Source organism: Chiloscyllium punctatum, chromosome 30 (genome assembly GCF_047496795.1).
Source record: "Chiloscyllium punctatum isolate Juve2018m chromosome 30, sChiPun1.3, whole genome shotgun sequence".
NCBI classification, from domain to species: Eukaryota; Metazoa; Chordata; class Chondrichthyes; order Orectolobiformes; family Hemiscylliidae; genus Chiloscyllium; species Chiloscyllium punctatum.
In genome coordinates, this window is record NC_092768.1 from 70,640,715 (window position 1) to 70,666,708 (window position 25,994).

Sequence of the window (25,994 nt, forward strand, 5' to 3'; positions counted from 1 at the left end):
GAGAGGGGGAGAAGAAGAGAGTGGTGAAGGTGACGGGGGAAGGAGGGGAAGGAGAGAGGGGAGAAGGAGAGAGTGGTGAAGGAGAGAGGTGAAGAAATGGGGAGAGAGGGGAGAAGGAGAGGGGGAAGGAGAGAGGGGAGATGGAGAGAGGGGAAGAAATGGGGAGAGAGGGGAGAAGAAGAGGGGGAAGGAGAGAGGGGAGAAGGAGAGAGTGGTGAAGGAGAGGGGGAAGGTGAAAGGGAAGGAGAGAGGAGAGAAGGAGAGAGTGGTGAAGGTGAGGGTGGAAGGAGAGGGCGAAGGAGAGAGTCGGGAAGGAGAGAGGGGAGAAGGAGAGAGTGGTGAAGGAGACGGGGGAAGGAGACGGGGAAGGAGAGAGGGTAAGAAATGGGAAAAGAGAGAGGGGAGAAGGAGAGGGGAAGGAGAGAGGGGAGAAGGAGGGAGTGGTGAAGGAGAGGGGGAAAGGAGATTGGAAGGAGAGAAGGGGGAAGGAGAGAGAGGAGAAGGAGAGAGTGGTGAAGAAGAGGGGGTAGGTGAAGGGGAAGGAGATAGGGGTGAAGGAGAGAGTGGTGAAGGTGAGGGGGTAAGGAGAGGGGGAAGGAGAGAGTGGGGAAGGAGAAAGGGGAGAAGGAGAGAGTGGTGAAGGAGACGGCGGTAAGGAGAGGGGATAAGAGAGAGGGGAGAAGGAGAGTGTGGGGAACGAGAGAGGGGAGAAGGAGAGAGGGAAAGGAATGGGGAAAGAGAGAGGGGAGAAGGAGAGTGTGGTGAAGCAGACAGGGGAATGGGGGGGGAAGGAGAGAGGAGAAGAAATGGGGAAAGAGAGAGGGGAGAAGGAGAGGGGGAAGGAGAGAAGTGGGAACGAGAGAGGGGAGAAGGAGAGAGTGGTGAAGGAGAGGAGGAAGGTGAGGGGGAAGGAGAGAGGGGAGAAGGAGAGAGGGAAAAAAATTGAAAGGAAAGAGGGGAGAAGGAGAGAGGGAATGGAAGAGGGAAGGAGAGAGGGGAGAAGGAAAGAGACGAGGAGAGAGAGGAGAAGGTGAGGGGAGAAGGAAGGGGAAGGAGAGTGTGAAGGAGGAGGCGGAGAAGGAGAGAGGGGAGAAGGAGAGGGGGAAGGAAGGGGGAGGAGAGAGGGGAGAAGGAGAGGGGAGGAGGAAGGGGGAAGTAGAGAGTGGAGGAGAGGGGGAAGGAAGGAATTACGAGAGATGGGAAGGAAGGGGGAAGGAGAGAGGGGAGAAAGAGAGGGGAAGGATGGGTGGAAGGAGAGAGGGGAGAAGGAGAGAGTGGGGGGAAGGAGAGAGGGGAGAAGTAAGTGGGGAATGGAAGGAAGGTGGAAGGAGACAGGGGTGAAGGGGAGAGTGGAAGGAAGGGAGAAGGAGAGAGGGGAAGGAAGGGGGAGGAGAGAACGGAGAACGAGATAGTGGTGAATTTGGGGGGGAAGGAGAGGGGGAGAAGACGAGAGGTGAGGAGGAGAGACTGGTGAAGGAGAGGACTGAGGGAGAGGTGGAAGGAGAGTGGGGGGAAGGAGAGAGGGGAGAAGGAGGGGGGAATGGGGGAAGGAGAGAGGGGAAGGAAAGGGGAAGGAGAGATGGGAGAAGGAAGTGGGGAGGAGAAGTGGAGAAAGATAGGGGGGGAAGGTGAGAGGGAGAAGGAGGGGGGGATGGAGAGAGGGGGAAGGGGGGAAGAAGAGAGGGGAAGGAAAGGGGGAGGAGCGAGGGTAGAAGGAGAGAGGGGAAGCAAAGGGGAAGGAGAGAGGGGAGAAGGAGAGGGGGGAAGGAAGGGGGTAGGAGAGACGGGAGAAGAGGGGGAAGGGGGAATGGAGGGGGGGGGAAGGAAGGCGAAAAGAGAGAGTGGAGAAGGAGAGAGGGGAGAGGAGGGGGGAGAAGTAGAGTGGGGGGAAGGAGAGGGGGGAGGAGCGGGGGAAGGAGAGAGGCGAGAAGGAGAGAGTGGTGAAGGAGACGGGGGAAGGAGAGGGGGAAGGAGAGAGGGGAAGGAATGGGGAAAGAGAGAGGGGAGAAGGAGAGGGGGAAGAAGAGCGGGGACGAGAGGGGGGAGAAGTAGAGTGGGGGAAAGGAGAGGGGGAGGAGAGGGGAGAAGGAGAGTGTGTTGAAGGTGAGGGAGGAAGCAGAGAGGGAAAAGTAGAGAGGGGAAGGAATGGGGCAAGAGCGAGGGGAGAAGGAGAGAGTGGTGAAGGAGAGGGGGAAGGAGAGAGGGGAAGAAATGGGGAAAGAGAGTGGGGAGAAGGAGAGTGTGGTGAAGCTGAGGGAGGAAGGAGAGAGGGAAAAGGAGAGAGGGGAAGAAATGGGGAAAGAGAGAGGGGAGAAGGAGAGGGGGAAGGAGAGGGGGAGAAGAAGAGAGGTGAGGATGAGAGACTGGTGAAGGAGAGGGCAGAAGGAGAGGGGGAAAGAGAGTGGGGGCAAGGAGAGAGGAGAGAAGGAGAGGGGGGGAAGGGGGGAAGGAGAGAGGGGAAGGAAAGGGGAAGGAGAGGGGGGAAGGAAGTGGGGAGGAGAAGTGGAGAAAGAGAGCGGGGGAAGGAGAGAGGGAAGGTGAGAGGGGGAAGGGGAGAGAGGGGAAGGAAAGGGGAAGGAGCGAGGGTAGAAGGAGAGAGGGGAATGAAAGGGGAAGGAGAGAGGGGAAGGACGGAGGTAGGAGAGAGGGGAGAAGAGGGGGAAAGGGGGATGGAGAGAGGGGGAAGGAAGGCGAAAGGAGAGAGGGGAGAATGAAGCGAGAAGGAGAGAGGGGAGAAGGCGAGAGTGGGGAAGGGGGGAAGGATTGAGTGGAGAAGGAGAGAGGGGAGAAGGAGAGGGGGGGAAGGAAGAGCGGAGAAGGAGAGAGGAGAGATGGAGAGAGGGGGAAGGAGAGAGGGGAAAGAACGGGGAAGGGGAAAGGGGAGATGGAGAGAGGAGAAGGAGAGGGGAAGGATGTGGGAAGCAGAGAGGGGAGAAGGAGAGGGGGGAAGGAGAGAGTGGTGAAGGTGGGGGGGGGGAAGGGGGGAGGAGGAGAGACTGGTAAAGGTGAGGGCGGAATGAGAGGCGGAAGGAGAGGGGAAGGAGAGAGGGGAGAAGGAGAGAGTGGTGAAGGAGAGGAGGGAAGGAGGGGGAAGGAGAGAGGGGAGGAGGAGAGAGTGGTAACTTGAGGGGGGAATGGGGGAAGGAGAGGCGGGAAGGAAAGGGGAAGGAGAGAGGGGAAGGAAGTGGGGATGAGAGGTGGAGAAAGAGAGGGGGAAGGAGAGGGCGGAAGGAGGGGAGAAGGAGAGGGCGGGAAGCAGAGAGGGGAGAAGGAGAGGGGAATGAAGGGGTAAGGAGAGAGGGGAGAAGGAGAGGTGAGGGAAGGGGAGAGTGGGGGAAGGAGAGAGTGGAAGGAAGGTGTAGGACTGACGGGGGAAGAAGAGAGGAGAGAGTGGTGTAAGGAGGGGGTGAGGGAGAGGGGGGAAGGAGAAACGGGGGAAGGAGGAGCAAGGAATAGATAAGGATAGTGGGGAGAAGGAGAGGGGGGAGGAGAGTGGAAAGGAGAAAGGGGAGACGGAGTGTGCGGGGGAGGAGAGGGGGGAGAAGAGGGGGAAGGGGGTGAAGGAAAGAGGTGACGGACAGGGAAAGGAGAGAGTTGAGAAGGAGAGAGGGGAAGGAAGGGGGAGGAGAGAGGGGAGATGGAGGGGGGGAAGGAGAGGGGAGAAGGAGAGAGGGGAAGGAAGGGGGAAGTAGAAAAGAGAGTAGGAGAGAGGGAATGGAAGAGGGAAGGAAAGAGGCGGGAAGGAGAGGGGGAAGAAGAGAGGGGAGAGGAGAGAGGGGAAGGAGAGAGGGGACAAGGAGAGAAGGGAGAAAGAGAAGGGAGAAGGAGAGGGTGACGGATAGAGGGGGGAAGGAGAGAGTGGGGAAGGAGGGGGGAACGAGAGAGGGTGAAGGGTAGAAGGAGAGATGGGGAAAGGAGAGAGGGGGAAGTAGAGAGTGGAGAAGGATACAGGGAGAAGGAAAGAGGAGAGAGGGGAACGAAGGGGGAAAGAGAGCTGGGAAAAGGAAGGGAAAAGGAGAGCGGAAGGAAGCGGGAAGGAGATGGGGAGAAGGAGATAGCTGAGAAGGAGGGGGGGAAGAAGAGAGGGGGGAAGGAGAGAGAGGGGAAGGAGAGAGGGGAAGGAAGGGGGAAAGAGAGATGGGAGAAGGAGAGATGGGGAAAGGAGAGGGGGGAAGTAGACAGGGGGAAAGAGAGAGGGGAGAAGGAGGGGTGGAAGGAAAAGGAAGGAGAGAGGGAAGAAGAAATAAGGGGAAGGAAGGGGGAATGAGAGAGGGAGAAGGAGGGAGGAGGAAGGAGAGCGGAAAGGAGAGATGGGAGAAGGAGAGAGGGGAGAAAAAGAGGGGGAAGGAGAGAGAGGGAAGGAGAGGGGGCGGAGTGGGGGAAGATGAGAGGGAAGAAGGAGGGGTGGAAGGAAGGGGGAAGAAGAGAGGGGAGAAGGAGAGAGGGGAGAAGGAGGGCGGTAGGAAGGGGGAAGGAGAGGGGTGAAGGAGCGCGGGGAAGAGGGAGGTGAGAATGAGAGAGGGGAAGGAGAGGGGGGAGAAAGAGAGGGGGAAGGAGTGAGGGGGAAAGGAAGGCGAGGGAAGGAGACAGGGGTAAGGAGAGAGTGGGGAAGGATAGAGGGAGAAGGATAGAGGGAGAAGGAGAGAGGGGGAAGGAGATGGGGCGGAGTGGGGGAAGATGAGAGGGGAGAAGGAGGGGTGGAAGGAAGGGGGGAGAAGAGAGGGGAGAAGGAAGGGGGAAGGAGAGAGGGGAGAAGGAGGGGGGAAGGAAGGGGGAAGGAGAGGGGTGAAGGAGCGCGGGGAAGAGGGAGGTGAGAAGGAGAGGGGGGAGAAAGAGAGGGGGAAGGAGAGAGTGGGGAAGGGGCGAAGGAGTGAGGGGAAAAGGAGAAATGGGGAAAGGAGGGCGAGGGAAGGAGACAGGGGGTAGGGGAGAGTGCAGAAAGAGAGGTGGAAGGAGAGGGCGACAGATAGAGGGGTGAAGGAGAGAGTGGGGAAGAGGGGAAAGAGTGAGGGGAAAAGGAGAGAAGGGGAAAGAAGTGGGGGGGAAGGATACGGGGAAGGAGAGAGGGGGAAGGAGAGAGGGGAGATGGAGAGGGGGGAAGGAGAGAGGGTAGAAGGAGAGAGGGGAGAAGGTGAGAGGGGAGGAGAGAGGGGGGAAGGAGAGGGGGAAGGAGAGAGAGGAGAAGGAGAGTGTGGTGAAGGGGACGGCGGTAAGGAGAGGGGGAAGGAGAGGGAAGAAGAGGGGGCGGAGTGGGGGAAGGTGAGAGGGGAGAAGGAGGGGTGGAAGGAAGGGTGTAGAAGCGGGGGGAGAAGGAGAGAGGGGAGAAGGAGGGGGGAAGGAAGGGGGAAGGAGAGGGATAAAGGAGCGCGGGGAGGAGGGAGGTGAGAAGGTGAGACGGGAGGAGAGAGGGGAGAAGGAGAGGGGAATGAAGGGAGGGGAGAAGGAGAAAGGGGACGAAATGGGGAAGGAAAGGGGGGGAAGGAGAGGGCGGAAGGAAGTGTGAAGGAGAGAGGGGAGAAGGAGAGGGGGGAGAAGGAGAGAGGGGAGGAGGAGAGAGGGGGGGAGGAGAGAGGGGGGGAGGAGAGAGGGGGGGAGAAGAGAGGGGGGGAGGAGAGACGGGGGGAGGAGGAGAGAGGGGAGGAGGAGAGAGGGGAGGAGGAGAGAGGGGAGGAGGAGAGAGGGGAAGGAGAGAGGGGAAGGAAAGATGGGAGAATGAGAGAGGGGAAGGAAGTGGGGAGGAGAGGTTGAGAAAGAGAGGGGGGGTAGGAGAGGGCGGAAGGAGGGGAGAAGGAGAGAGGGGGAAGCAGAGAGGGGAGAAGGAGAGAGGGGAATGAAGGGGGAAGGCGAGAGGGGAGAAGGAGAGAGGAGGGATGGGAAGAGTGGGGGAAGGAGAGAGGGGAAGGAAGGGGTAGGAGAGATGGGGGAAGAAGAGAGGGGGGAAGAAGAGAGTGGTGAAAGAGGGGGTGAGGGAGAGGGGGAAGGAGAGACGGGAGAAGGTGGAGCAAGGAATAGATAAGGAGAGTGGGGAGAAGGAGAGGGGGGAGGAGAGTGGAAAGGAGAGAGGGGAGAAGGAGAAAGGGAAGACGGAGCGTGCGGAGAAGGGGAGGGGAGGAGAGGGGGAGGAGAGGGGGAGAAGAAGGGGAAGGGTGTGAAGGAAAGAGGCAACGGACAGGGAAAGGAGAGAGGGGTGAAGGAAGGGGGAAGGAGAGAGGGGAGAAGGAGGGGAGAAGGAGAGAGGGGGAAGGAGGGAGAGAAGAAGGTGAGGGGAAGGAGAGAGGGGAGAAGGAGAGAAGGGGGAAGGAGAGAGGGGAAGGAAGGGGGAAGGAGAGAGCGGAGAAGGAGAGAGCGAGAAGGAGAGGGGGGAGAAAGAGAGGGGGAAGGAGTGAGGGGGAAAGGGGCGAAGGAGTGAGGGGAAAAGGAGAAATGGGGAAAGGAGGGCGAGGGAAGGAGACAGGGGGTAGGGGAGAGTGGAGAAAGAGAGGCGGAAGGAGAGGGCGACAGATAGAGGGGTGAAGGAGAGAGTGGGGAAGAGGGGAAAGAGTGAGTGGAAAAGGAGAGAAGGGGAAAGAAGTGGGGGGGAAGGATACGGGGAAGGAGAGAGGGGGAAGGAGAGAGGGGAGATGGAGGGGTGGAAGGAAGGGGGAAGAAGAGAGGGGAGAAGGAGAGAGGGGAGAAGGAGGGGGGTAGGAAGGGGGAAGGAGAGGGGTGAAGGAGCGCGGGGAAGAGGGAGGTGAGAAGGAGAGAGGGGAAGGAGAGGGGGGAGAAAGAGAGGGGGAAGGAGTGAGGGGGAAAGGAAGGCGAGGGAAGGAGACAGGGGTAAGGAGATAGTGGGGAAGGATAGAGGGAGAAGGATAGAGGGAGAAGGAGAGAGGGGGAAGGAAATGGGGCGGAGTGGGGGAAGATGAGAGGGGAGAAGGAGGGTTGGAAGGAATGTGGAAGAAGAGAGGGGAGAAGGAGGGGGGAAGGAAGGGGGAAGGAGAGGGGTGAAGGAGCGTGTGGAAGAGGGAGGTGAGAAGGAGAGGGGGGAGAAAGAGAGGGGGAAGGAGAGAGTGGGGAAGTGGCGAAGGAGTGAGGGGAAAAGGAGAAATGGGGAAAGGAGGGCGAGGGAAGGAGACAGGGGGTAGGGGAGAGTGGAGAAAGAGAGGCGGAAGGAGAGGGCGACAGATAGAGGGGTGAAGGAGAGAGTGGGGAAGAGGGGAAGGAGTGAGTGGAAAAGGAGAGAAGGGGAAAGAAGTGGGGGGGAAGGATACGGGGAAGGAGAGAGGGGGAAGGAGAGAGGGGAGATGGAGAGGGGGGAAGGAGAGAGGGTAGAAGGAGAGAGGGGAGAAGGTGAGGGGAGGAGAGAGGGGGGAAGGAGAGGGGGAAGGAGAGAGAGAAGGAGAGTGTGGTGAAGGAGACGGCGGTAAGGAGAGGGGGAAGGAGAGAGAGGGAAGAAGAGGGGGCGGAGTGGGGGAAGGTGAGAGGGGAGAAGGAGGGGTGGAAGGAAGGGGGAAGAAGCGGGGGGAGAAGGAGAGAGGGGAGAAGGAGGGGGGAAGGAAGGGGGAAGGAGAGGGGTGAAGGAGAGGGGGAGGAGGGAGGTGAGAAGGTGAGAGGGGAGGAGAGAGGGGAGAAGGAGAGGGGAATGAAGGGAGGGGAGAAGGAGAAAGGGGACGAAATGGGGAAGGAAAGGGGGGGAAGGAGAGGGCGGAAGGAAGTGTGTAGGACAGAGGGGAAGGAAAGAGGAAGGAGAGGGGGGAGAAGGAGAGAGGGAAGGAGAGGAGGAGGAGAGAGGGGAGGAGGAGAGGGGGGAGGAGGAGAGGGGGAGGAGGAGAGGGGGGAGGAGGAGAGGGGGGAGGAGGAGAGGGGGGAAGGAGGAGAGGGGGAAGGAGAGAGGGGAAGGAAGTGGGGAGGAGAGGTTGAGAAAGAGAGGGGGGGAAGGAGAGGGCGGAAGGAGGGGAGAAGGAGAGAGGGGGGAAGCAGAGAGTGGAGAAGGAGAGAGGGGAATGAAGGGGGAAGGAGAGAGGGGAGAAGGAGAGAGGAGGGATGGGAAGAGTGGGGGAAGGAGAGAGGGGAAGGAAGGGGTAGGAGAGATGGGGGAAGAAGAGAGGTGGGAAGAAGAGAGTGGTGAAAGAGGGGGTGAGGGAGAGGGGGAAGGAGAGACGGGAGAAGGAGGAGCAAGGAATAGATAAGGAGAGGGGGGAGGAGAGTGGAAAGGAGAGAGGGGAGAAGGAGAAAGGGAAGACGGAGCGTGCGGAGAAGGGGAGGGGGAGGAGAGGGGGAGGAGAGGGGGAGAAGAAGGGGAAGGGTGTGAAGGAAAGAGGCAACGGACAGGGGAAAGGAGAGAGGGGTGAAGGAAGGGGGAAGGAGAGAAGGGAGAAGGAGAGAGGGGAAAGGAGGGAGAGCAGAAGTAAGGGGGAAGGAGAGAGGGGAGAAGGAGGGGAGAAGGAGAGAGGGGGAAGGAGGGAGAGAAGAAGGTGAGGGGAAGGAGAGAGGGGAGAAGGAGAGAAGGGGAAGGAGAGAGAGGAGAAGGAGAGGGGAGGAGGAAGAGGGAAGTAGAGAGTGGAGAAGGAGAGGGGAATGAGAGTGGGAAGGAGAGAGGGGAGAAGGAGAGAGGGGGAAGGAGGGAGAGGAGAAGGTGAGGGGAAGGAGAGAGGGGAGAAAGAAGGGGAAAGGAGAGGGGGGGAAGGAGGGAGTGGAGAAGGTGAGGGGGAAGGAGAGAGGGGAGAAGGAAGGGGGACAGAGAGAGGGGAGAAGGAGAGAAGGGAAGGAAGGGGGAAGGAGAAAGGGGAGAAGGAGAGAGCGGAGAAGGAGAGAGGGTGGAAGGATAAAAGGGGGAAGAGAGAGGGAGGAGAGAGGGGAAGGAAGGGGGGGGAAGAGAGAGGGAGGAGAGAGGGGAGAAGGAAGAAGGAGAGAGGGGGAGGAAGGGGGGAGGAAAGAGGGGAGAAGGAGAGGGGAGGAGGAAGAGGGAAGTAGAGAGTGGAGAAGGAGAGGGGGAAGGAAGGAATAAAGGGAGATGGGAAGGAAGGGGGAAGGAGAGAGGAGGGAAGGGGAGAGTGAGGGAAGTAAAGGGGGGAAGGAAGGGGTAGGAGAGACAGGGGAAGAGAGGGGAGAAGGAGAGAGTGGTGAAGGAGGGGGTGAGGGAGAGAGGGAAGGAGAGAGGGGGGAAGGAGGAGCAAGGAATAGATAAGGAGAGTGGGGAGAAGGAGAGGGGGAGGAGAGTGGAAAGGAGAGGGGGTGAAGAGGGGGAGGGGAGTAGAGGGGGAGAAGAGGGGGAGGGGGAAGCAAAGAGTTGACGGACAGGGGAAGGAGAGAGGGGAGAAGGAGAGAGGGGAGAATGAGTGTGCGGAGAAGGAGAGAGGTGAGGAGAGGGGGGAGAAGAGGGAGAAGGAAAGAGGTGACGGACAGGAGAAGGAGAGAGGGGTGAAGGAAGGGGGAAGGAGAGAGGGGTGAAGGAAGGGGGAAGGAGAGAGGGGTGAAGGAAGGGGGAAGGAGAGAGGGGTGAAGGAAGGGGGAAGGAGAGAGGGGTGAAGGAGAGAGGGGGAAGGTGGGGGAGGAGAAGTTGAGGGGAAAGGAGAGAGGGGAGAAGGAAGGGGGAAGGAGAAAGGGGAGAAGGAGAGAGGGAAAAGGAGAGGGGGGAAGGATAGAAGGATGAAGGAGCGAGGGGAAGAGAGGGGGAGGAGAGAGGAGAGAAGGAGAGGGGGAAGGAGGGAGAGGAGGAGGAGAGGGGGAAGGAGAGAGGGAGAACGAAGGGGGAACGAGAGACGGGAGAAGAAGAGAGCTGAGAAGGAGAGAGGGGGAAGGAGAGAAAGGGGAAGGCGAGAGGGGAACGAAGGGGGAAGGAGAGAGGGGAGAAGGAGAAAGCGGAGAAGGAGAGAGGGTGGAAGGAGAGAAGGGGGAAGGAGAGAAAGGAAGAGAGGGGGAGGAGAGCGGGGAGAAGGGGATGGGAGAGGAGAGGGGGAAGGAGAGGGGGGAAGGAGAGGGGAGGAAGGCAAGAGGGGAGAAGAAGAGAGTGGTGAAGTAGATGGGGGAAGATGAGGGGGAAGGAAAGAGGGGTGGAAGGAGAGAGCGAAAGGAAATGGCAAGGAAAGAGGGGAGAAGGAGAGAGGGAATGGAAGAGGAAAGGGGAGAGGGGAGAAGGAAAGAGGTGAGAAGGAGAGGTGAGAAGGAGAGGGGGGAAGGAGAGAGGGGAGAAGGAGAGAGGGGGAAGGAGAGAGGGGAGAAGGAGAGAGGGGAAGGAAGGGGGGAGGAGAGTGTGGAGAAGGAGAGAGGGGAAGGAAGGTATAAAGAGAGATGGGAAGGAAGGGGGAGAAAGAGGGGGGGAAGGAGAGAGGGGAGAAGGAGAGAGTGGTGAAGGAGAGGGGGGAAGGAGAGGGGGATGGAGAGAAGGGAGAATGAGAGAGTCATGAAGAAGAGGGGGGAAGGAGAGAGGGGAAGGAGAGAGAGGAGAAGGAGGGGGGAAAGGAGAGAGAGAGGGAAAGGAAAGCGGGGAAGGAAGGGGGAAGGAGAGAGAGGGAAAGGAAAGAGGGGAAGGAAATGGGAAGGAGAGAGGGGGAGGAGAGAGAGGAGAAGGAGGGTGGGAAAGGAAGGAGGAAGGAGACAGCGGAGAAGGAGAGAGGGGAAGGAAAGGAGAAGGAGAGAGTGGAGAAGGAGAGAGTGGAGAAGGAGAGAGTGGAGAAGGAGAGAGTGGAGAAGGAGAGAGTGGGGAAGGAGAGAGGGGAGAAGGTGAGAGGGAAAGGAAATGGGAAGGAAAGAGGGGAGAAGGAGAGGGGGAAGGAGAAAGGGGAGAAGGAAGGGGAAGGAGAGGAGAAGGAGAGAGGGGAAGGATGGGGGGAGGAGAGAGGGGAGAAGGAAAGGGGAGGAGGAAGGGGAAGTAGAGAGTGGAGAAGGAGAGGGGGAAGGAAGGAATAACAAGAGATGGGAAGGAAGGGGGAAGGAGAGAGGGGTGAAGGGGAGAGTGGAAGGTAGGGGGAAGGAGAGAGGGGCAAGAAGGGGGAAGGAGAAAGGGGAGAAGGAGAGAGGAGAAGGAGAGGGGAAGGATGGGGGAAGGAGAGATGGGAGAAGGAGGGGGGAAGGGGGGAAAGAGAGAGGGGAAGGAAAGGGGAAGGAGAGATGGGAGAAGGAGAGGGCGGAAGGAAGTGGGGAGGAGAGGTGGAGAAAAAGAGAGGGTGGAGGAGAGAGGGAAGGTGAAAGGGGGAAGGAGAGAGAGAGGGGAAGGAGAGAGGGGAAGGGGGTAAGAAGAGAGGGGAAGGAAAGGGGAAGGAGCGAGGGCAGAAGGAGAGAGGGGAAGCAAAGGGGGAGGAGAGAGGGGAGAAGGAGAGAGGGGAATGAACGGGGAAGGAGAGAGGGGAGAAAGAGAGGGGAGAAGGAGAGAGGGGAATGAAGGGGGAAGGAGAGAGGGGAAGGAAGGGGAGGAGGAGAGATGGGGGAAGTAGAGAGGGGAGAAGGAGAGAATGGTGAAGGAGGGGGGAAGGAGAGACAGGGGAAGGGGAGTGGGGAGAAGAAGAGGGGGGAGGAGTGTGGAGAGGAGAGGGGGAGAAGGAATGTGGCGAGCAGAGGGGGGAGAAAAGGGGGAAGGGGGGGAGAAGGAAAGCGGGGACAGACAGGGGAAGGAGAGAGGGGATAAGGAGAGAGGGGAAGGAAGGGGGAGGAAGAGAGTGGAGAAGGAGAGGGGGGAAGGAGAGAGGGGAGACGAAGGGGGGAAGGAAGGGGGAAGGAGAGGGGAGAAGGAGAAAGGGGAAGGAAAGGGGAAGGAGAAAGGGGAGTGGGGGGAAGGAATGTGGAATGAGAGAGTGGAGAAGGAGAGTGGGGAGAAGGCAAGCGAGGAAGGAAGGGGGGAGGAGGAAGGCGGGAGGAGGGAAGGAGAGAGGGGCGAAGGAGATGGGTAAGGAAGGGGGTAGGAGAGAGGGGAGGAGGGAGGGGGAAGGAAGGCGAAAAGAGAGAGGAGAGAAGGAGAGAGAGGAGAATGAAGTGAGAAGGAGAGAGGGGAGAAGGCGAGAGTGGGGAAGGGGGGAAGGAGTGAGGGGAGAAGAGGGGGAAAGGGGGAAGGAGAGAGGGGGAAGGAAGGCGAAAAGAGGGGGGGAGAAGTAGAGAGGGGAGAATGAAGCGAGAAGGAGAGAGGGCAGAAGGCGAGAGTGGGGAAGGGGGGAAGGAGTGAGGGGAGAAGGAGAGATGGGGAAAAGAAAGGGAGGAAGGAAGGGGGATGGAGAGAGGGAGAAGGAGGGAGGGGGAGGGAGAGGGGTGAAGGAGCGGGGGGAAGAGGGATGGGAGAAGGACAGGGGGAAGGAGAGAGGGGAGAATGAGAGGGGAAAGGAGAGGGGGATGGATAGAGGGGAGAAGGAGAGAGTGGGGAAGGGAGAAGGAGTGAGGGGAGAAGGAGAGATGGGGAAAGGAGAAGGGGAAAAGAGACAGGGAAGGAGTGAGTGGGGAAGGATAGATGGAGAAGGAGAGGGGGGAAGGAGAGAGGGGAGTCGGAGAGGTGGATAGGAGGGAGGGGGAATGAGAGGGGAAAGGAGAGGGGAGAAGGAGAGAGGGGAGAAGGAAGGGGAAGAAGAGGGGAGATGGAGACGGGGAGCAGGAGAGAGAGGAAGGAGGAGGGAGGGGGAAGGAGAGGGGAAAGGCGAGAGGGGAGAAGGAGAGAGGGGAGTAGAGAGGGGAGAAGGAGAGGGGAAATTAGGGAGGGGAGAAGGAGAAAGGGGATGAAATGGGGAAGGAAAGAGGGGGAAGAAGAGGGGGGAAGGAAGGGTGTAGGAGAGAGGGGAAGGAAAGTGGAAGGAGAGAGGGGAGAAGGAGAGGGGGAGAAACAGAGCGTGGAAGGAAGGGGGAATGAGAGAGGGGAGAACGAGAGAGAGGGGGGAAGGAGAGAGGGGAGAAGGAGGGGGGAAGGAGAGAGGGGAGAAGGAGGGGGGAAGGAGAGAGGGGGGAAGGAAGAGCGGGGAAGGAGAGCGCGGGGAAGGAGAGAGCGGGGAAGGAGAGAGCGGGGAAGGAGAGAGCGGGGAAGGAGAGAGCGGGGAAGGAGAGAGCGGGGAAGGAGAGAGGGGAGAAGGAGAGAGGGGAGAAGGAGAGAGGGGAGAAGGAGAGAGGGGAGAAGGAGAGAGGGGCGAAGGAGAGAGGGGCGAAGGAGGGGGGATGGAGAGAGGGGAAAGAAGGGGGAAGGAGAAAGGGGAGAAGGAGAGAGGGGGGCGGGAGAGAGGGGAAGGAATGTGGAATGAGAGAGTGGAGAAGGAGAGTGGGGAGAAGGCGAGAGGGGAAGGAAGGGGGGAGGAGGAAGGCGGAAGGAGAGAGTGGAGACGGAGAGGAGGGAAGGAGAGAGGGGAGAAGGAGAGGGGGGAAGGAAGGGGAAAGGAGAGATTGGAGAAGGGGGAAAGGGGATGGAGAGACGGGGGAAGGAAGGCGAAAAGAGAGAGGGGAGAATCAGAGAGGGGAGAATGAAGCGAGAAGGAGAGAGGGGAGAAGGCGAGAGTGGGGAAGGGGGGAAGGAGTGAGGGGAGAAGGAGAGATGGGGAAAGGAGAGGGGTGAAGTAGACAGGGGGAAAGAGAGAGGGGAGAAGGAGGGGTGGAAGGAAGGGGGAAGAAGAGAGGGGAGAAGGAGAGAGGGGAGAAGGAAGGGGGGGAGAAGGAGAGAGGGGGAGGAGAGAAAGAGAGGGGAAAAGAGAGGGGACGATAGGGGGGGAAGGAGAGAGTGGGGAAGGGGGGAAGGAGTGAGGGGAGAAGGAGAGATGGGGAAAGGAGGGGGGCGGAAAGAGACAGGGGGAAGGAGTGAGTGGGGAAGGAGAGAGGGAGAAAGAGAGAGGGGGAAGGAGAGAGGGGAGACGGAGGAGAGGAAGAAGGGGGGAGGGGCAAGGAGAGAGGGGAGAAGGAGAAAGGGGAGGAGAGAGGGGAGAAGGAGAGGGGGAGGGTGAGAGTGGAAAGTAGGGAGGGGAGAAGGAGAAAGGGGAGGAAACGGGGAAGGAAAGAGGCGGGAAGGAGAGGGGGAAGGAGACGGGGGTATGAAGGGTGTAGGAGAGTGTGGAAGGAAGGGGGAAGGAGAAAGGGGAGAAGGAGAGAGCGGAGAAGGAGAGAGGGTGGAAGGATAAAAGGGGGAAGAGAGAGGGAGGAGAGAGGGGAAGGAAGGGGGGGGGGAAGAGAGAGGGAGGAGAGAGGGGAGAAGGAAGAAGGAGAGAGGGGAAGGAAGGGGGGAGGAAAGAGGGGAGAAGGAGAGGGGAGGAGGAAGAGGGAAGTAGAGAGTGGAGAAGGAGAGGGGGAAGGAAGGAATAAAGGGAGATGGGAAGGAAGGGGGAAGGAGAGAGGAGGGAAGGGGAGAGTGAGGGAAGTAAAGTGGGGAAGGAAGGGGTAGGAGAGACAGGGGAAGAGAGGGGAGAAGGAGAGAGTGGTGAAGGAGGGGGTGAGGGAGAGGGGGAAGGAGAGAGGGGGGAAGGAGGAGCAAGGAATAGATAAGGAGAGTGGGGAGAAGGAGAGGGGGAGGAGAGTGGAAAGGAGAGGGGGTGAAGAGGGGGAGGGGAGTAGAGGGGGAGAAGAGGGGGAGGGGGAAGCAAAGAGTTGACGGACAGGGGAAGGAGAGAGGGGAGAAGGAGAGAGGGGAGAATGAGTGTGCGGAGAAAGAGAGAGGTGAGGAGAGGGGGGAGAAGAGGGAGAAGGAAAGAGGTGACGGACAGGAGAAGGAGAGAGGGGTGAAGGAAGGGGGAAGGAGAGAGGGGTGAAGGAAGGGGGAAGGAGAGAGGGGTGAAGGAAGGGGGAAGGAGAGAGGGGTGAAGGAAGGGGGAAGGAGAGAGGGGTGAAGGAGAGAGGGGGAAGGAGGGGGAGGACAAGTTGAGGGGAAAGGAGAGAGGGGAGAAGGAAGGGGGAAGGAGAAAGGGGAGAAGGAGAGAGGGAAAAGGAGAGGGGGGATGGATAGAAGGATGAAGGAGCGAGGGGAAGAGAGGGGGAGGAGAGAGGAGAGAAGGAGAGGGGGAAGGAGGGAGAGGAGAAGGAGAGGGGGAAGGAGAGAGGGAGAACAAAGGGGGAACGAGAGACGGGAGAAGAAGAGAGCTGAGAAGGAGAGAGGGGGAAGGAGAGAAAGGGGAAGGCGAGAGGGGAACGAAGGGGGAAGGAGAGAGGGGAGAAGGAGAAAGCGGAGAAGGAGAGAGGGTGGAAGGAGAGAAGGGGGAAGGAGAGAAAGGAAGAGAGGGGGAGGAGAGCGGGGAGAAGGGGATGGGAGAGGAGAGGGGGAAGGAGAGGGGGGAAGGAGAGGGGAGGAAGGCAAGAGGGGAGAAGAAGAGAGTGGTGAAGTAGAGGGGGGAAGATGAGGGGGAAGGAAAGAGGGGTGGAAGGAGAGAGCGAAAGGAAATGGCAAGGAAAGAGGGGAGAAGGAGAGAGGGAATGGAAGAGGAAAGGGGAGAGGGGAGAAGGAAAGAGGTGAGAAGGAGAGGTGAGAAGGAGAGGGGGGAAGGAGAGAGGGGAGAAGGAGAGAGGGGGAAGGAGAGAGGGGAGAAGGAGAGAGGGGAAGGAAGGGGGGAGGAGAGTGTGGAGAAGGAGAGAGGGGAAGGAAGGTATAAAGAGAGATGGGAAGGAAGGGGGAGAAAGAGGGGGGGAAGGAGAGAGGGGAGAAGGAGAGAGTGGTGAAGGAGAAGGGGGAAGGAGAGAGGGGAGAAGGAGAGAGTGGTGAAGGAGAGGGGGGAAGGAGAGGGGGATGGAGAGAAGGGAGAATGAGAGAGTCATGAAGAAGAGGGGGGAAGGAGAGAGGGGAAGGAGAGAGAGGTGAAGGAGGGGGGAAAGGAGAGAGAGAGGGAAAGGAAAGCGGGGAAGGAAGGGGGAAGGAGAGAGGGGAGAAGGAGGGGGAAGGAGAGAGAGGGAAAGGAAAGAGGGGAAGGAAATGGGAAGGAGAGAGGGGGAGGAGAGAGAGGAGAAGGAGGGTGGGAAAGGAAGGAGGAAGGAGACAGCGGAGAAGGAGAGAGGGGAAGGAAAGGAGAAGGAGAGAGTGGAGAAGGAGAGAGTGGAGAAGGAGAGAGTGGAGAAGGAGAGAGTGGAGAAGGAGAGGGGGAGATGGTGAGAGGGAAAGGAAATGGGAAGGAAAGAGGGGAGAAGGAGAGAGGGAATGGAAGAGGGAAGGAAAGAGGTGAGAAGGAGAGGGGGAAGGAGAAAGGGGAGAAGGAAGGGGAAGGAGAGGAGAAGGAGAGAGGGGAGAAGGAGAGAGGGGAAGGATGGGGGGAGGAGAGAGGGAAGAAGGAAAGGGGAGGAGGAAGGGGAAGTAGAGAGTGGAGAAGGAGAGGGGGAAGGAAGGAATAACAAGAGATGGGAAGGAAGGGGGAAGGAGAGAGGGGTGAAGGGGAGAGTGGAAGGTAGGGGGAAGGAGAGAGGGGCAAGAAGGGGGAAGGAGAAAGGGGAGAAGGAGAGAGGAGAAGGAGAGGGGAAGGATGGGGGAAGGAGAGATGGGAGAAGGAGGGGGGAAGGGGGGAAAGAGAGAGGGGAAGGAAAGGGGAAGGAGAGATGGGAGAAGGAGAGGGCGGAAGGAAGTGGGGAGGAGAGGTGGAGAAAAGAGAGGGTGGAGGAGAGAGGGAAGGTGAAAGGGGGAAGGAGAGAGAGAGGGGAAGGAGAGAGGGGAAGGGGGTAAGAAGAGAGGGGAAGGAAAGGGGAAGGAGCGAGGGCAGAAGGAGAGAGGGGAAGCAAAGGGGAAGGAGAGAGGGGAGAAGGAGAGAGGGGAATGAACGGGGAAGGAGAGAGGGGAGAAAGAGAGGGGAGAAGGAGAGAGGGGAATGAAGGGGGAAGGAGAGAGGGGAAGGAAGGGGAGGAGGAGAGATGGGGGAAGTAGAGAGGGGAGAAGGAGAGAATGGTGAAGGAGGGGGGAAGGAGAGACAGGGGAAGGGGAGTGGGGAGAAGAAGAGGGGGGAGGAGTGTGGAGAGGAGAGGGGGAGAAGGAATGTGGCGAGCAGAGGGGGGAGAAAAGGGGGAAGGGGGGGAGAAGGAAAGCGGGGACAGACAGGGGAAGGAGAGAGGGGATAAGGAGAGAGGGGAAGGAAGGGGGAGAAAGAGAGTGGAGAAGGAGAGGGGGGAAGGAGAGAGGGGAGACGAAGGGGGGGAAGGAAGGGGGAAGGAGAGGGGAGAAGGAGAAAGGGGAAGGAAAGGGGAAGGAGAAAGGGGAGTGGGGGGAAGGAATGTGGAATGAGAGAGTGGAGAAGGAGAGTGGGGAGAAGGCAAGCGAGGAAGGAAGGGGGGAGGAGGAAGGCGGGAGGAGGGAAGGAGAGAGGGGCGAAGGAGATGGGTAAGGAAGGGGGTAGGAGAGAGGGGAGGAGGGAGGGGGAAGGAAGGCGAAAAGAGAGAGGAGAGAAGGAGAGAGAGGAGAATGAAGTGAGAAGGAGAGAGGGGAGAAGGCGAGAGTGGGGAAGGGGGGAAGGAGTGAGGGGAGAAGAGGGGGAAAGGGGGAAGGAGAGAGGGGGAAGGAAGGCGAAAAGAGGGGGGGAGAAGTAGAGAGGGGAGAATGAAGCGAGAAGGAGAGAGGGCAGAAGGCGAGAGTGGGGAAGGGGGGAAGGAGTGAGGGGAGAAGGAGAGATGGGGAAAAGAGAGGGAGGAAGGAAGGGGGATGGAGAGAGGGAGAAGGAGGGAGGGGGAGGGAGAGGGGTGAAGGAGCGGGGGGAAGAGGGATGGGAGAAGGACAGGGGGAAGGAGAGAGGGGAGAATGAGAGGGGAAAGGAGAGGGGGATGGATAGAGGGGAGAAGGAGAGAGTGGGGAAGGGAGAAGGAGTGAGGGGAGAAGGAGAGATGGGGAAAGGAGAAGGGGAAAAGAGACAGGGAAGGAGTGAGTGGGGAAGGATAGATGGAGAAGGAGAGGGGTGAAGGAGAGAGGGGAGACGGAGAGTTGGATAGGAGGGAGGGGGAATGAGAGGGGAAAGGAGAGGGGAGAAGGAAGGGGAAGAAGAGGGGAGATGGAGACGGGGAGCAGGAGAGAGAGGAAGGAGGAGGGAGGGGGAAGGAGAGGGGAAAGGCGAGAGGGGAGAAGGAGAGAGGGGAGTAGAGAGGGGAGAAGGAGAGGGGAAATTAGGGAGGGGAGAAGGAGAAAGGGGATGAAATGGGGAAGGAAAGAGGGGGAAGAAGAGGGGGGAAGGAAGGGTGTAGGAGAGAGGGGAAGGAAAGTGGAAGGAGAGAGGGGAGAAGGAGAGGGGGAGAAACAGAGCGTGGAAGGAAGGGGGAAGGAGAGAGGGGAGAAGGAGAGGGGGGGTGAAGGAGAGAGGGGAGAAGGAGGGGGGAAGGAGAGAGGGGAGAAGGGAGAGGGGAGAAGGAGGGGGGAAGGAGAGAGGGGGGAAGGAAGAGCGGGGAAGGAGAGAGCGGGGAAGGAGAGAGCGGGGAAGGAGAGAGGGGGGAAGGAGAGAGGGGGGAAGGAGAGAGGGGAGAAGGAGAGAGGGGAGAAGGAGAGAGGGGCGAAGGAGAGAGGGGCGAAGGAGAGAGGGGCGAAGGAGGGGGGATGGAGAGAGGGGAAAGAAGGGGGAAGGAGAAAGGGGAGAAGGAGAGAGGGGGGAGGGAGAGAGGGGAAGGAATGTGGAATGAGAGAGTGGAGAATGAGAGTGGGGAGAAGGCGAGAGGGGAAGGAAGGGGGGAGGAGGAAGGCGGAAGGAGAGAGTGGAGACGGAGAGGAGGGAAGGAGAGAGGGGAGAAGGAGAGGGGGGAAGGAAGGGGAAAGGAGAGAGGGGAGAAGGGGGAAAGGGGATGGAGAGACGGGGGAAGGAAGGCTAAAAGAGAGAGGGGAGAATCAGAGAGGGGAGAATGAAGCGAGAAGGAGAGAGGGGAGAAGGCGAGAGTGGGGAAGGGGGGAAGGAGTGAGGGGAGAAGGAGAGATGGGGAAAGGAGAGGGGTGAAGTAGACAGGGGGAAAGAGAGAGGGGAGAAGGAGGGGTGGAAGGAAGGGGGAAGAAGAGAGGGGAGAAGGAGAGAGGGGAGAAGGAAGGGGGGGAGAAGGAGAGAGGGGGAGGAGAGAAAGAGAGGGGAAAAGAGAGGGGACGATAGAGGGGGGAAGGAGAGAGTGGGGAAGGGGGGAAGGAGTGAGGGGAGAAGGAGAGATGGGGAAAGGAGGGGGGCGGAAAGACACAGGGGGAAGGAGTGAGTGGGGAAGGAGAGAGGGAGAAAGAGAGAGGGGGAAGGAGAGAGGGGAGACGGAGGAGAGGAAGAAGGGGGGCGGGGCAAGGAGAGAGGGGAGAAGGAGAAAGGGGAGGAGAGAGGGGAGAAGGAGAGGGGGAGGGTGAGAGTGGAAAGTAGGGAGGGGAGAAGGAGAAAGGGGAGGAAACGGGGAAGGAAAGAGGCGGGAAGGAGAGGGGGAAGGAGACGGGGGTATGAAGGGTGTAGGAGAGTGTGGAAGGAAGGGGAAGGAGAGAGGGGAGAAGGAAGAGCAGGGAAGGAGAGAGGGGAGAAGGAAGGGGGAAGGAGAGAGGGGAGAAGGAGAGAGGGGGAAGGAGGGAGAGGAGAAGGAGAGGGGGAAGAAGAGTGGGGAAAGAAGGGGGAAGGAGAAAGGGGACAAGGAGAGACTGGGAAGGAGAGAATGCTGAAGGTGAGGGAGGAAGGAGGGAGGGGAGAGGAGAGGGGGAGAAAGAGAGGGGGGAAGGAGAGAGTGACGGATAGATGGGGAAGGGGGGAATGGAGTGAGCGGAGAAGGAGAGATGGGGAGTGGAGAGAGGGAGGAAGGAGTGAGGGGGAAGGAAAGTGTGGGGAAGGGTAGAGGGGGAGGAGAGAGGGGAGACGGAGAGGGGGGAAGGAGAGAGGGAGAAGGAAAGAGGGAAGAAGGAGAGAGGGGAGATGGAGAGGGGGGAGAAGGAGAGGGGGAAAGGAAGGGGGAAGGAGGCAGGGGAGAAGGAGACAGGGGAACAAAAGGAGAAGGACTGAGGGGAGAAGGAGAGATGGGAAATGGAGAGAGGGAGGAAGGAGTGAGGGGGAAGGAGAGTGTGGGGAAGGATAGAGGAGGAAGGAGAGACTGGGAAGGAGGGGGTAAGGAGAGAGGGAGAAGGAGAGAGGGGAGAAGGAGAGAGGGGAGGAGAGGGGAGAAGGAGAGAGGGGAGGAGAGGGGAGAAGGAGAGAGGGGTAGAGAGAGTGGAGAAGGAGAAGGGGAAGGAGAGAGGGGGAGGTAGGGAGGGGAGAAGGAGAAAGGGGAAGAACTGGGGAAGGAGAGGGGTGAAGGAAGGGGGTAGGAGAGAGGGGAAGGAAAGGGGAAGGAGAGAGGTGAGAAGAGGGGGAAAGGGGTATGGAGAGAGGGGGGAAGGAAGGCAAAAGGAGAGAGGGGAGAAGGGGAGAGAGGGGAGAATGAAGTGAGAAGGAGAGAGTGGAGAAGGAGAGAGGGGGGAAGGAGTGAGGGGAGAAGGAGAGATGGGTAAAGGAGAGGGAGGGACGTAGACAGGGGGAAAGAGAGAGGGGAGAAGGAGGGTGGAAGGAAAGAGAGAGGGAAGAAGGAATGAGGGGAAGGAAGGGAGAAGGAGAGAGGGAGAAGGAGGGGGGGAAGGAGAGCAGAAAGGAGAGATGGGAGAAGGAGAGAAGGGCTAAGGAGAGGGGGCGGAGTGGGGGAAGTTGAGCGGGGAGAAAGAGGGGTGGAAGGTAGGGAGTAGAAGAGAGGGGTAAAGGAGAGAGGGGAGAAGGAGGGGTGAAGGAAGGGGGAAGGAGAGGGGTGAATGAGCGGCGGAGGAGGGAGGGGAGGAGAGAGGGGAGAAAGAGAGGGGGAAGGATAGGGGGACGGATAGAGGGGTGAAGGAGAGAGTGGGGAAGACGGAAAGGAGTGAGGGGAAAAGGAGAGATGGGAAAGGGGGGTAGGAAGGAGACGGGGAAGGAGAGTGTGGGGAAGGATAGAGGGAGAAGGAGAGAGGGGGAAAGGAGAGAGGGGAGACGGAGGGGGGGAAGGAGGGGGGAAGGAGAGAGGGAGAAGGAGTGTTCGGAGAAGGAGAGGGGGGAGGAGAGTGGGGAGAAGAGGGGGAGGGGGAAGGAAAGAGGCGATGGACAGGGGAAGCAGAGAGGGGAGAAGGAGAGAGGGGAAGGAAGGGAGAAGGAGAGAGTGGAGAAGGAGAGAGGGGAAGGAAGCTGGATGGAGAAAAGGGAGAAAGAGAGAGGGAAAGGAAGAGGGAAGGAGAGAGGGGAGAAGGAAAGAGGGGGGTAGGAGAGGGGGAAGGAGAGAGGGGACAAGGTGACTGGAGAGAAAGAGAGGGTGGAAGGAAAGGGTGACGGATAGAGGGGGGGAAGGAGAGAGTGGGGAAGGAGGGGGGAACGAGAGAGGGGGTAGGGGGAAGGAGTGAAGGGAGAAGGAGAGATGGGGAAAACAGAGAGGGAGGAAGGAGAGAGGGGGAAGTAGAGAGTTGGGAAGGATACAGGGAGGAGAGAGGAGAAGGAGAGAGAGGGGAACGAAGGGGGAAGGAGAGAGGGGAGAAGGGAGGGGAAAGGAGAGGGGAAGGAAGTGGGAAGGAGATAGGGGAGAAGGAGAGAGGCAGGAAGGAGAGAGGGGGGAAGGAGAGATGGGGGAAGCAGAGAGGGGAAGGAAGGGGGAAGGAGAGAGGGGAGAAGGAGAGAGGGAGGAAGGAGTGAGGGGGAAGGAGAGAGTGGGGAAGGATTGAGGGGGAAGGAGAGAGGGGAGACAGAGAGGGGGAAGGAGGGGGGAAGGAGAGAGGGGAGGAGAGGGGGAGAAGGGGAGCGGGGGAAGGAGCGAGTGGGAAGTAGGAAGGTGAGAAGGAGAAAGGGGAAGAACCGGGGAAGGAAGAGGGGGGAAGGAGAGGGGGGAAGGAAGGGGGTAGAAACAGAGCGTGGAAGGAAGGGGGAAGGAGAGAGGGGAGGAGAGAGGAGAGAAGGAGATAGAGAGAGGAAGGAGAGAGGGGAGAAACAGAGCAGGGAAGGAGAGAGGGGAGAAAAAAGGGGGAAGGAGAGAGGGGAGAAGGATACGAGAGAGGGGAGAAGGAGGGGGGAAGGAGAGAGAGGGGGAAGTAGGGAGGGGAGAAGGAGAAAGGGAATGAAACGTGGAAGGAAAGAAGGGGGAAGGAGAGGAGGGAAGGAAGGGGGAAGGAATATGGAATGAGAGAGTGGGGAGAAGGAGAGTGGGGAGAAGGAGAGTGGGGAGAAGGAGAGTGGGGAGAAGGAGAGTGGGGAGAGGTGGGGAAGGAAGGGGGAAGGAGAGAGTGGAGAAGGGGAGAGGGGAAGGAAGGGGGGAGGAGAGAGGGGAGACGGAGTGGGGGAAGGAATGGGGAAGGAGAGGGGAGAAGGAGAGGGGGAAGCAAGGGGGGAGGAGAGAGTAGCGATGGAGAGGAGGGAAGGAAGGAGTAAGGAGAGATGGGAGGGAGAGAGAGGAGAAGGAGAGGGGGAAGGAGAGAGGGGAGACGGAGTGGGGGAAGGAATGGGGAAGGAGAGAGGGGAAGGAAGGTGGATGGAGAAAAAGGAGAAGGAGAGAGGGAAAGGAAGAGGGAAGGAGAGAGGGGAGAAGGAGAGAGGCGAGAACGAGAGGTGGGTAGGAGAGGGGAAAAGAGAGAGGGGAAGGAGAGAGGGCACAAGGTGAGTGGAGAGAAAGAGAGGGGGGAAAGAGAGGGTGACGGATAGAGGGGGGAAGGAGAGAGTGGGGAAGGAGGGGGAAACGAGAGAGGGGGAAGGGGGAAGGAGTGAGGGGAGAAGAGATGGGGAAAACAGAGAGGGAGGAAGGAGAGAGGGGGAATTACAGAGTTGGGAAGGATACAGGGAGGAGAGGGGAGAAGGAGAGAGAGGAACGAAGGGGGAAGGAGAGGGGAGAAGGAGAGGGGAATTATGGGAGAAGGAGAGGGGAGAAGGAGAGAGTGGTGAAGGACAGGAGGGAAGGAGAGGGGGAAAGAGAGAGGGGAGACGGAGAGAGGGGAGAATGATAGAGCGGGGATGGAGAGAGTGGGAAGGAGAGGGGGAGAAGGAGTGGGGGCAAGGAGAGGGGGAAGGAGAGAGTGGTGAAGGCGAGCGGGGAAGAAGAGAGGGGCGAAGTAGAGAGTGGTGAAGGAGAGGGGGAAAGGAAGGGAGAAGTAGACAGGGGAGAAGGAGAGTGGGGAAGGAAGGGGGAAGTAGAGAGTGGAGAAGGAGAGGGGGAAGGAGAGCGCGGAAGGAAGGGAGAAGGAGAGAGGGGAACGAAGGGAGAAGGAGAGAGTGGGGGAAGGAGAGAAGGGAAGGAAGGTGGAAGGAGAGAGGGGAGAAGGAGAGAGGGGAAGGAAGGGGGAAGGAGAGAGGGGAGAAGGAGAGAGTGATGAAGGTGAGGGGGAAGGAGAGAGGGGAGGAGGGTGGAAAGGAAGGGGTAAGGAGACAGGGGAGGAGAGAGGGGAAGGAAGGGGAAGTAGAGAGTGGAGAAGGAGAGAGGGGGAAGGAAGGAGGGGAAGGTAGGGGGAAGGAGAGAGGGGAGAAGGTGAGAGAGGAACGAAGGGAGAAGGAGAGAGGGGGGAAGGAGAGAGGGGAAGGAAGGGGGAGGAGATAGGGGAGAAGGAGAGAGGGGAAGGACAGGGTGACGGATAGAGGGGGAAGGAGAGAGTGGGGAAGGAGGGGGCAACGAGAGACGGGGAAGGGAGGAATGAGTGAGGGGGAAGTAGAGAGTGGGGAAGGATAGAGGGAGAAGGAGAGAGGGGAGATGGAGGGAAGGAGAGGGGACAAGGAGGGGGTGAAGAAGAGGGGAAAGGAGAGAGGAGAGAAGTAGAGGGGGGAAGGAAGGGGGAAGGAAGTCCGAAGGAGAGAGGGGTGAAGGGGGGGAGGAAGGAATAACGAGAGATGGAAAGGAAGGGGAAAGGAGAGAGGGGGGAAGGAGAGAGGGGGGAAGGAGAGAGGGGAAGGAAGGGGAAGGAGAGAGGGGAGAAGGAGAGAGGGGAAGGAAGGGGAAGGAGAGAGGGGAGAAGGAGAGGGGGGTAGTAGAGAGGGAAGGAAGGGGGAAGGAGAGAGGGGAGAAGGAGAGAGGGGGGAAGGAAGGGGATAGGAGAGAGTGGGGGAAGGAGAGAGGGGAAGGAAGGGGTTAGGAGAGAGGGGAGAAGGAGAGAGGAGAAGGAAGGGGGTAGGAGAGAGGGGAGACGGAGAGGAGGGAAGGAAGGGGGAAGGAGAGAGGGGGAAGGAGAGAGGGGAGAAGGAGAGGGGGGTAGTAGAGAGGGAAGGAAGGGGGAAAGAGAGAGGGGAGAAGGAGAGATGGGAAGGAAGGGGGAAGGAGAGAGGGGAGAAGGAGAGGGGTGAAGGAAGGGGGAAGGAGCGCGGGCACAATGGGAGGAGGGAAGGAAGGGGAAAGGAGAGAGGGGAGAAGGAGAGATGGGAAGGAAGGCACTGATCAAGAAATAGGAAACTAAAATGTATCTGGAAATGGAGTATTCCAGTTCCAAGGATGTGAATTGGAAAGCAGTTTATTGGATGAATGTCCTGTTCCTTCCCACAATGCAACATCCTGACAGTATTGACGGATCCATTCCCCTTCATAGGTGGGTGTTAATATCTCTTCTGAAGGAGGGAGGTGTTTCCATTGTCCTGTTCCTGGAGGGTGTCCTTGTTGGTGCCTCTCTGTCTGACCCACTCCTTGTGTGACTTTAGTATTGCTGGGTTGTGAAACTGCCCTTAGGGCTTTGAGATATCTGTGGTGCTGTGTCATGTACATGGGAGCAGAAATCCCAATCCCTTGTATGTGTGCTGTCTGATTCGGCTTGTGAGCTGCTCGGGAATTCTGGGTGTTCTGGTACAGTTTGGCCAATTTTGCTTTTGTGGGCCTATCGTGGGTTAGCAAATCTTTTCCCACACTAATTTATCCAACTGTCAGTGGTTACTGATTTGTACTGACCCCAAATGTTTCCAAGTGTGGATGGTTATGGATTTGCACTGACCCAAAATGTTTCTAATGTTGTGGGTTACTGATTTGCACTGTCCAGAAATGTTTTGAAATGTCAGTGCTTACTGATTTGTACTGACCTGTAATTTTTACACGTTTTGGTGGTTACAGATTTGTACAGAACTGAAATTTTTCGAAGTGTCAGATATTACTGATTTGCACTGCCCCAAAGTTTGTCGAAGTGTCAGTGTTCCCTGATATGCACCAACTAGAAATGTCTCCATGTGTCAGTGGTTACTGATTTATACTGACCCGAACATTTTCTCAGTGTTGGTGGTTACTGATTTGCACTGTCCCAAAATTATTTTAAACATCAGTGCTGACCAATTTGTACTGACCCGTAATTTTTCCACCTATCGGTGGTTAATGATTTGTACTGACCCAAAATTACTCTGTGTCGATGCTCACTGATTTGTACTGACTTGGAATTCACCCAACTCTCAGTGGTTACTGATTTGCACTGACCCCAAATTTTTCAAAGTGTCGGTGATGAATCATTTGGACTGCCCCGAACTCTTTCCATCTGTCGGTGGTTTCTGATTTATACTGACCCCAAATTTTTCCAAGTGTGGATGTTTACTGATTTGCACTGACCCAAAATCTTTCTTAGTGTCAGTGGTTACTGATTTGTACTGTCCTGAAATTTTTCAAACAGTCACCGGTTCCTGTTTTGCGCTGACCCGAAATGTTTCCAACTGTCTATGGTTACTGATGGAAACTGACTGGAAATTTTTCAAAATCTCGGTGGTTACTGATGTGTACTGACTCAAAATTTTTCAAATATTTGGATCTTACTGATTTGTACTGACCCCATCTTTTTCCAACTGTCGTTGGTTACTGATTTGTACAGAGCAGAAATTTTTCAAACTGTTGGTTGTAACTGATTTGTACGGACCTGAATTTTCTCTAAGTGTCAGTGGTTACTGATTTGCACTAACCCAGCATTTTCTCAGAGTCAGTGGCTTATGAGTTGTACTGACCTGAAAATTTTCCAGCTGTCAGTGGTTACTGATTTGCGCTCACATGAAATTTTTCCAACTGTCGGTGGTTAGCGATTTGTACTGACCCCAAACCTTTGGAAGTGTCGGTGATTACTGACTTGCACTGCCCTGAGGTTTGTCAAAGTGTCAGTGTTTCCTGATTTGCACCAACTAGAAATCTTTTCCAGTGGTCACTGATTTGTACTGACACCAAATTTTTCTAAGTGTGGATGGTGACTGATTTGTACTGACCCGACC